The 8,288-nt window shown below is 41.4% G+C and overlaps 1 long non-coding RNA gene across 5 annotated transcripts; it reads left to right on the top strand.

The window, feature by feature from the left end:
* The first annotated feature begins 230 nt into the window (after positions 1–230).
* Positions 231–5,376, top strand: LOC102548003 (uncharacterized). Of its 5 annotated transcripts, none has more exons than XR_015641197.1 (3): positions 231–384; positions 1,599–1,731; positions 5,292–5,372. It is a non-coding gene; the product is annotated as an uncharacterized LOC102548003 (long non-coding RNA). The 5 variants fall into 5 exon arrangements; XR_015641198.1 differs by having other exon boundaries at positions 1,599–1,735; XR_015641201.1 differs by having other exon boundaries at positions 231–541.
* The last annotated feature ends 2,912 nt before the right edge of the window (positions 5,377–8,288 follow it).

The following is an 8,288-nucleotide window of genomic DNA, read 5'->3' as shown; positions in this document are numbered from 1 at the left end:
ATATAACCAAAGTAGCTGGTATGGATCATTACGATGTGAGGAGGCCAGCTTTCTCTGAAGCCTTGAGCGTGTGAAGTGAGGCGAGGGTAAAGATGAAAGGATAGTTTTAGAAAAGATATGTGGCTAAATACTGGCTCAAGGCTCTTGAACGAGCTGAAAGACAACCAAATACACGCACCCATGCAGGCAGGCACGCGCGTATGCATGTGCGTGCCTGCGTGCGTGCGCATGCGCAAGCAAGCAAGCAGGGCTATGATTCTAAACTCTTCCTAAGAAACTGTCATATCTATCCTCATTTTCTAAGGGAGCTAATGAAGCACAGAGGAGTTCAGGCAACTTGCCCAGGACAAACAGCTCTTCTCACAAACAATTGAGGGAAGAAGGGTTCGTTTTACCCCAGTTTGAAGGCATAGTTCATTGCGATGGAGAGACAGTTGGAGAGTAAGGCTGTCACACTATTAGTTATGCACTGGCATGGAAGGATAAGTCCTCACACAAAGGAGATGCTTCTGACGGAGCATTGAGAGAAACCATGGAAGACGTGAGCGATGAGACAACTGATTTAAACTGTTTGTTCAGAGGCTTTTTTAAAGATCTAGCCTTAGAAATAGAGAACTTGGGAAATTATTTTAGTACTGCTTTTCCTTGTAATTATATTCTTTCTCTTTCGGTTCAGAAGCTCCCATGTTTTCTCGTTCTTCTAGGTGATAAGATGACTTAATTCCACATAATTCACCCATAACCCCAGAATTCTGCTATGATGAGGCCCAGAGACAGTGATAAACTTCTTGAGAGCGAGCAGTCCTGATAAATGGGAATGAGTCACCGAGCTCAGCTGAAGCTGAAATCTCATTACGAGGCTCTTGCAGTAGGAGGGAAGCCTGCTCTCAGGGACTTTTGCCACAGTATGTGTGACCACAAAGGAAGTCCATGTGTATTACAGGCCAAGCTGGAATTCACACTAATGACCTAAGTCCAATGCCTCGGAGCTGTGGCTGTATTTTGAGATAAGATCCTTCCATGTTAATTAATATGAAATAAGGTCAAGGCAGGCCCTGACCCAGTGTGGCTGGTGTCCTTATAAGAAGGTGGATTGGGTCAGACAAGCAGATTTAAGACCATATGAGGATCGAGAGAGATTAGGCCTCGTGTAAGCCGCTGAGAGAGGTCTCAGGAGAAACCAGCCTGCCCTCATGGGCTTGGTATTTGAACTTCCAGCCTCCACAGTTACAAAGAAATAGAGTCCTGGTGTTTGGGTTCTCCAGCCTGTTATGCTGTGGTGACCTTAGCAAACTGAACTAGGGAGTGTTTGTTGTCAGTACTGCCTGCAGTCGCGAACACAATTTGCCCGTAGGCTCCCTGAAGTTCAGCTGCTAAGGTCTCCTCCCTGTCCCTCACATAAGCTGTCCTTTCCACCTGGTACACACTTCTTCCAGATCTCAGTCTAGCTCTTCCCCCACTTTCTTCAAGTCTATTCCTAGTAACAACCCCTCAGCCAAACTCTCTCCGGTCACCATATTCTGATCTATAGACCCTCTTCTGCCTATCGCCTCCCTAGACCTCTTTAAATAACTGTTTTACTTAACCCTTTTTTCCAGTGCCTTTCCTACTGTCAAGCATCTATGTCCCAGTCCTCTGACTTCTGCGTGATATTGCAATCTCCAGGAAAGAATAAACTTCTCTATTTCACTCAATGATGGATTCCAGAACTGGGACAGTGATGGGCACCTAGTAGGTACTCAAGAAACAATTATTTGAGGAATGATTTAATGGCAATGATTATGTGACTTGAGCAAGGTGTGCCCGATACTATGGGTTTAAGATTTATTAATTCATCAAACAGGTATAGCTATGACAATACATTCTATTTGATGTAATTGCTTCATTCATACAATCAAAATATTTCTGTGTTGTTCAAAAACACTGACGTTTTCCTTTTTTTATTGCATATTGTAAAGGCACGAGAAATGTCAAAGGAATTTCTTCTGAAGTTGAACAGTTGCTGATAAAGTCTGTGAGGAAGCCTTGGCTCAGAACAAAGAATGATTTATCTTTTCAGAAAAGAGATTGTGATACAGGGGAGCTGGTATTTACCAGCTCCTGGGCTCCATTGCTTTACGGAGTCTTTGCTTTAGATGACCAGGGGAGGAAGGGAAATGTAGAGAGGAACCTCAAAGACTGGATGTGCAGAAACGCAGGGCTTTGGCCATAAACTTCCCACCTTCCTCACTGTCACCACGATAAAAACTAGCGTCTGAAGAGCTGCCATAATTTTAAAGCTGGCCATTTCTTTGCAGCACCACAATTGAAACCCCATGGTTTTTTGAGCGGTGTGAATTTTGTTTATTGCGTGTTTCATAGAGTATTTTACAGATGCTCAGTACAAGCAAGTTAAGGAAAACATCAACACCGCTGGCAGACTCTAGAATAAATAAGAAAATATTCTACTGAATCTATAATAAAAAAAATAATGGGTGTGAAATTGCTGCCTTCTTTCTTCTACCATTTCTGGTTTAAGTATATTGGAAAGAATGGGACTGAACTGAATGATTTTGAAAGGGGAAACCATACAACTTTGCAAACTATAGAAGATTAATTAAGTACAATGTAAGGAAAGCCCCCTTACATATGCAGATGAAGCTGGTTGACTGCTTTTCTCTAGAAAACAAAACAAAACAAAAACTGCTCTGTAATTTGACATGACTTCCTCTTTTAAAAAATGTTTCCTATGTCACAGGAAGGAGTCATTTTCATTCTTCTTGCTATTTAAACACCCTGTAAGCTCTCAGTATCTGACAAATGAGACCCACATTGATACCTCAGGACTGTCTACCCTCTCCTGGCCCCCACCCCACCTTCCCTTCCTCCCTTCCTCTCTGGAGGTATGAGCGAAGATTATACTGACGATTTTATCTTATTTTTATATTTATATCTTATCTTTTATATTTATATTTTATCTTATATTTATCTTATTAACTCGGAGGAAGGTTCGTAGACTGTCTCAAGGGCTCTGTGCTCTCCTCTCTCCCAGGAAAACACTGTTCTTTTTCTCAGATAAGGGCTTCAAATTTATTGACTTATTACAAGAAATCAGTGTCTGCATAAATATACATATTTATTATGCATGTGTGTATGTTTCATATATATGTATCTATAAATGCATGTGAATATATGTATGTTGTATACAGTTTTCAGTAAAAGACATAAATTTACATCATAAAAAGAATTTCATGGGAAAATATACAGGAGGAGGAAGAAGGGGAAGAGGAGGAGAAAGAGGAGGAAGAAGAGGAGGAGGAGGAGGAAGTCACATATAATCATATCCACCAAAGGAAATAAATACTATTGACCATGGCAAACATTATCTGTAGTTCTCCAAGTCTACACTGCAAACTAAAGAATCTTCAGTAGTGCAAAAGAACTCGTGTGGTTGAGATGGGTGGGCATAAGAAAATCCATTCATGCTTCTCAGTCTATTGTGGGATTTCCCACCTATGTGGAGAAATATTTCTCTAAGAATAATAATGGCAAAACCCAATCGTAAACAGCCACAAATGCTCTTGTGATAGCCAGGCACATTGTGGCAAAATAAAGACCGAATGCTGAATCCAGGAGGGGCAAGAACAGCTCGGTGAAGAGCTCCAGTCACAAATATGGTCTCAGTGTTGTCAAACCTCCTGATTCATCAGAAATGGTAAATTCGCATGTATATGTAAAACTACCCATTTTAAAACCATTTTCTCAAAATCGTTTAAAACCTCTGTGGGAGATGACTGACATATGGACGGTAGCGCATCAAGTACAGCTTTTGCTATGTAGAGTTAGGCAGATGAGTAGATAAAAAGGAAATGACTAATGATTGGTCAATAATAAGAAAAGTCTACAGAAGCAACTATTTAAAAATAATTTAAAAATAACAATGAAATTTAAGTCTCATCAAATTAAATAGGCCGCCCTGAAATGGGGAACATCGCGGAACCTTATTTCTTCATCCTCAAAAATTTCTCTAAGCACAAGAACAATGATAAAGTCATTATGAGATTGAAAATGTATACGTACTACAATGAACTCTATATTATTAACTACGTTATCTTCCAGAGTCCACAGGAGACTCATTCCAGGACCCTTGCAGATACCCACAATCAAGGCTATTCCTGTGTGCTGACCTTGAATGATTTTGAAAGGGGAAATGATACGACTTTGCAAACTATAGAAGATTCAAAATCGTTCTTACATATGCAGATGAAGCTGGTCAGCTGTTTTTCTTTAGAAAAAAACAAAAAGCAAAAACTGCTCTATAATTTGACATGACTTCCCCTTTCCAAAAAAGACTGGACATTTACATAGAACCTATGTACTTCCTCTTATGTTGTCACATGTTGCACATTGGTATCTCACCCCTTAGACTACATGACGGCAGCCCCACAGGATCGTAATAGAACTGGGAAACCCTATTGCCTGGTAATGAGTGTCTCAGCTATAGCGATGCCGCAGCACAGTGTACATTGGACGACTCCATGTTTGCAGTAATTCAGGGGTAAATACCTTCACCGAACTGCTTGTGAACGTTAGTTTGTGCCCACCCAATTCTGTGCAATACAGAATTTCTTGGTCATGATAACAAACGACAATGGGACTGATTATACATAACCACGCTTTTTTTTCATTATTTTTGTGTGCACGCCTACTTATCCGCATATTTAAAGTTTGAAATAGCCTGCTACGTTACGTGACAGCCTCATCAGCTTTGCATCATAGCATTGTTTGACTGAAACAAGAAGTCCTGGAGGTTGGTTAACTTAGATGATGCAGGATTATATAAGTTCAGATGTTCATTCAATGGGATCCGGTCGCCAGAGCCTCCCCCATCCTGTACACTAGGCGGTGGGCAATGATATTCTAAGCCGTTTCTCAGTTAATTAAAACACACAGTGGAGCGCACAAACCAAGTACCCTGTTGCTGTACTGTACTGTTTGGGCAATACCGGCTGCAAGCAGGTGTGCGCATGTCTGGTGCAGATGGATATATTGGTGTTTAAATACTTTTGATCTGAGTGCTGCGGAATCTGCACATGGGGAGACACACAGACATGCCGACTATTCATACTTTACTTTCAGGCATACAGGTTGATTCTTGGTTTATTGGAAGACTATTGATCCTAAAAGTTTGTTTTTAGGTATTGTACCAAGACATTCTTATCACCTCTAGTCTTTTTTTTTTTTTTCTGAAAATTATGAGACTATCATGACGCTCAGGGACCTAATTTTCTATTCTCCTTGTATCTTTCTAGAGACAAAAAGGACACGAAGGCATGACACTCTGGAACCTTCCTTTTCTTTTTATGCACATTAAAAAAATGCTTATGACATAATGTCTTGCCTTATCTGGTTTCTGTTGGGAAAATGTTCACCTTTTAAATATGTGGGCTTTATCTAAAACTATCTCAGCAGGTGGTTTCTATAACCCTATGTCATTTTATCATTTCCACCTGGAACCCTTTCTTAGTCATCAGTGAGACTGGTTGCCAAGAAACTGTTGTATACAATAAAGTTTATGGCATGAGGAGGCATGGCTCATAGCATTGGTTCTCCAGTACTTGTTAATTCATGAAGCACCCACTGTAGCCTGTGAGGCTATCAGTACATGTTTATAGGCAAACACACCATGCTCTAGTTCTCTAGGTTATGCAATAATAATGTTACTAGTACCATTTTTGGGAAGTGAGTGTATTTTGTGACTAAAGGAAATTTTGTAAATGAGTTGAGTTTTTTCATCATATAGGTGATACACGTGATGTTCCAAGACCAACTTAAGCTTGTATAGCTTTCAGGGGCTGCCACTCAGGCTCTCATCTATCTTTACCTCGTAAAGCAACACATTGGGCAATCATACGTAATAACTGATATGCTGCCCCTAGCCACAGTTGCAGAGGAAGCTGATGGAGAGTGAAGAGGCTTACCATGCTTTTGAAGTGACTTTCAACCCCATGACTTTACAACCCCATTCATCCAAGAAATAAATTAAAAGTATAGTGATCATTATAATTAAGAATCTTTAGTCCCGTAATAGTGTTATCATCTTTCTGGGGTAGGAAGAGCGTGCTCCTGATTTCAAGTGAGTATCTATTTAAGGAAGTTCCCTGTATCTCCATGAATACTTATTTTGAAAGCTTAGTTTGTTCAAGGAATATTGAGTGCTATACTTCTAGTCCTGTGTCAACAGCCACATGTTAGTCTTCCATCAAAAATCCTGGCTTGGCTAGGTATGGAAATACACATCCATAATTCCGGCATTTGGGGAGCAGAGACACGTAAATCTCTATGAATTCAAGACCAATATCATCTACACAGAGAGTTCCAGGCCATCCAGGGCTACAAAACAAAACCTCTCTCTCTCTCTCTCTCTCTCTCTCTCTCTCTCTCTCACACACACACACACACACACACACACACACACGAGAGAGAGAGAGAGACAGACAGACAGAGGCAGAGAAAGACAGAAGAAGATAGAAAGAAATAAGTACAAAGATGATAAAAAATTAAGAAAGTCCCAGTGTTCAGCAGCTCTCTCCTTCTCTGATCACCATCACACATGTTAATCTCTGTAACAAGCCCACTAGAACATTCTTTGAAATCTCAAAGTAAAACCCAACTGCTGTCCTTATTTAAAATAAAACAATTTAAAACACATCAGGAAGCATTTCTTATATCCAAAACAAGTATAAAGAGTAACAGAATACTAAAATATCTTTCACTAACCTCAAGTTGTAAACTACCATCCTTGGCATTGAACTTGACACTGTAGCCTTTCCATCTGCACATCCTCAGGGGAACACCACTCCTGCATCCTCAGGGGAACACCATCCCTGCATCCTCATGGGAGCACTACCCCTGCATCCTCATGGGAGCACCATTCCTGCATCCTCATGGGAGCACTACCCCTGCATCGTCATGGGAGCACTACCCCTGCATCCTCATGGGAACACCAACCCTGAATCCTCATGGGAATACCATACCTGCATCCTCATGGGAGCACCACCCCTGCATCCTCATGGGAGCACCACCCCTGCATCCTCATGGGAGCACCACCCCTGCATCCTCATGGGAGCACCACCCCTGCATCCTTAGGGGAGCACTACCCCTGCATCCTCATGGGAACACCAACCCTGAATCCTCATGGGAATACTATACCTGCATCCTCATGGGAGCACCACCCCTGCATCCTTAGGGGAGCACCACCCATGCATCCTCATGGGAGCACCACCCCTGCATCCTTAGGGGAGCACCACCCCTGCATCCTCATGGGAGCACCACCCCTGCATCCTTAGGGGAGCACTACCCCTGCATCCTTATTTGAATACCATCCCAATTTTGTCCCAAACATTCCCGCTGCTCTTTCTTCCTCTGCCTCACTGCACAATGGTGCTTAGATTTCCATTTAAGCTTATGAGTCTGTCACCATTGCAGTCTGTCATCTTGGATCACATTCTGTCTTTGTACCTTGTGTAGGAAGAGTTTTCTGTGGCCCATCACGGTCCTTAGATGTGACTATGCCATCATTGCGTTTTGGTTGATGGACATTTACTTCTTCCAGGTAGGTGTTCGTTTTCCACTTCAGACAATGCTACTCTGAACATTATTTTTCTTAACATCATCTCTCTATATACAGGCATCTGAATCTTCTTTCTGAGACACTTGGGTATACCTGTTGGCTTTTGTCCTTACTAGTGTGTCAGGTTCCTCCCTGATGCTAATGTCTGAGAAATGACACCCTTTCTTCCTTCAGCAGAACTTGCCTTGGCTACTTTTTTAAACCAAATTTAGGTAACCCAGAGCCTTCGCTAAAATGACCCCTTTCTATTCACTCTGGCTTCCTGCCTTTTACAGAACCTTCCTAAAATAACACCTATCTTTTGTTTAATCAGATTCATGCTACATCCACATACTACAAAATAGTATCCGGGCCAATGACCGACCACACATACGATCATACTCCTGAAGTGTATAGCAGAGCTAAAAGTTCCCCACTGCCTGTGATGTCGTCACTGTCGTAATATCAAATAGCATAACACATTTTTCATGTGTTTCTGGTGACTCTGGCATAAATAAATCTGTTGTGTAGCCAGTGGACTGAAAGTTTAGTACACACAGAGTATGGCATAAAACATGTGATAATGATAACATCCATTATAGTGGTTTATGTGCTTACTATCCTGTAAAAATATATGTGTGTGTGTGTGTGTGTGTTTGTGTGTCTGTATGTGTGTGTGCATGTATGTATATATATA

This window comes from Rattus norvegicus, chromosome 17, assembly GCF_021556685.1.
Source record: "Rattus norvegicus strain SHRSP/BbbUtx chromosome 17, alternate assembly SHRSP_T2T, whole genome shotgun sequence".
Lineage (NCBI taxonomy): Eukaryota > Metazoa > Chordata > Mammalia > Rodentia > Muridae > Rattus > Rattus norvegicus.
This window is presented reverse-complemented; position numbering and strand designations above follow the sequence as displayed.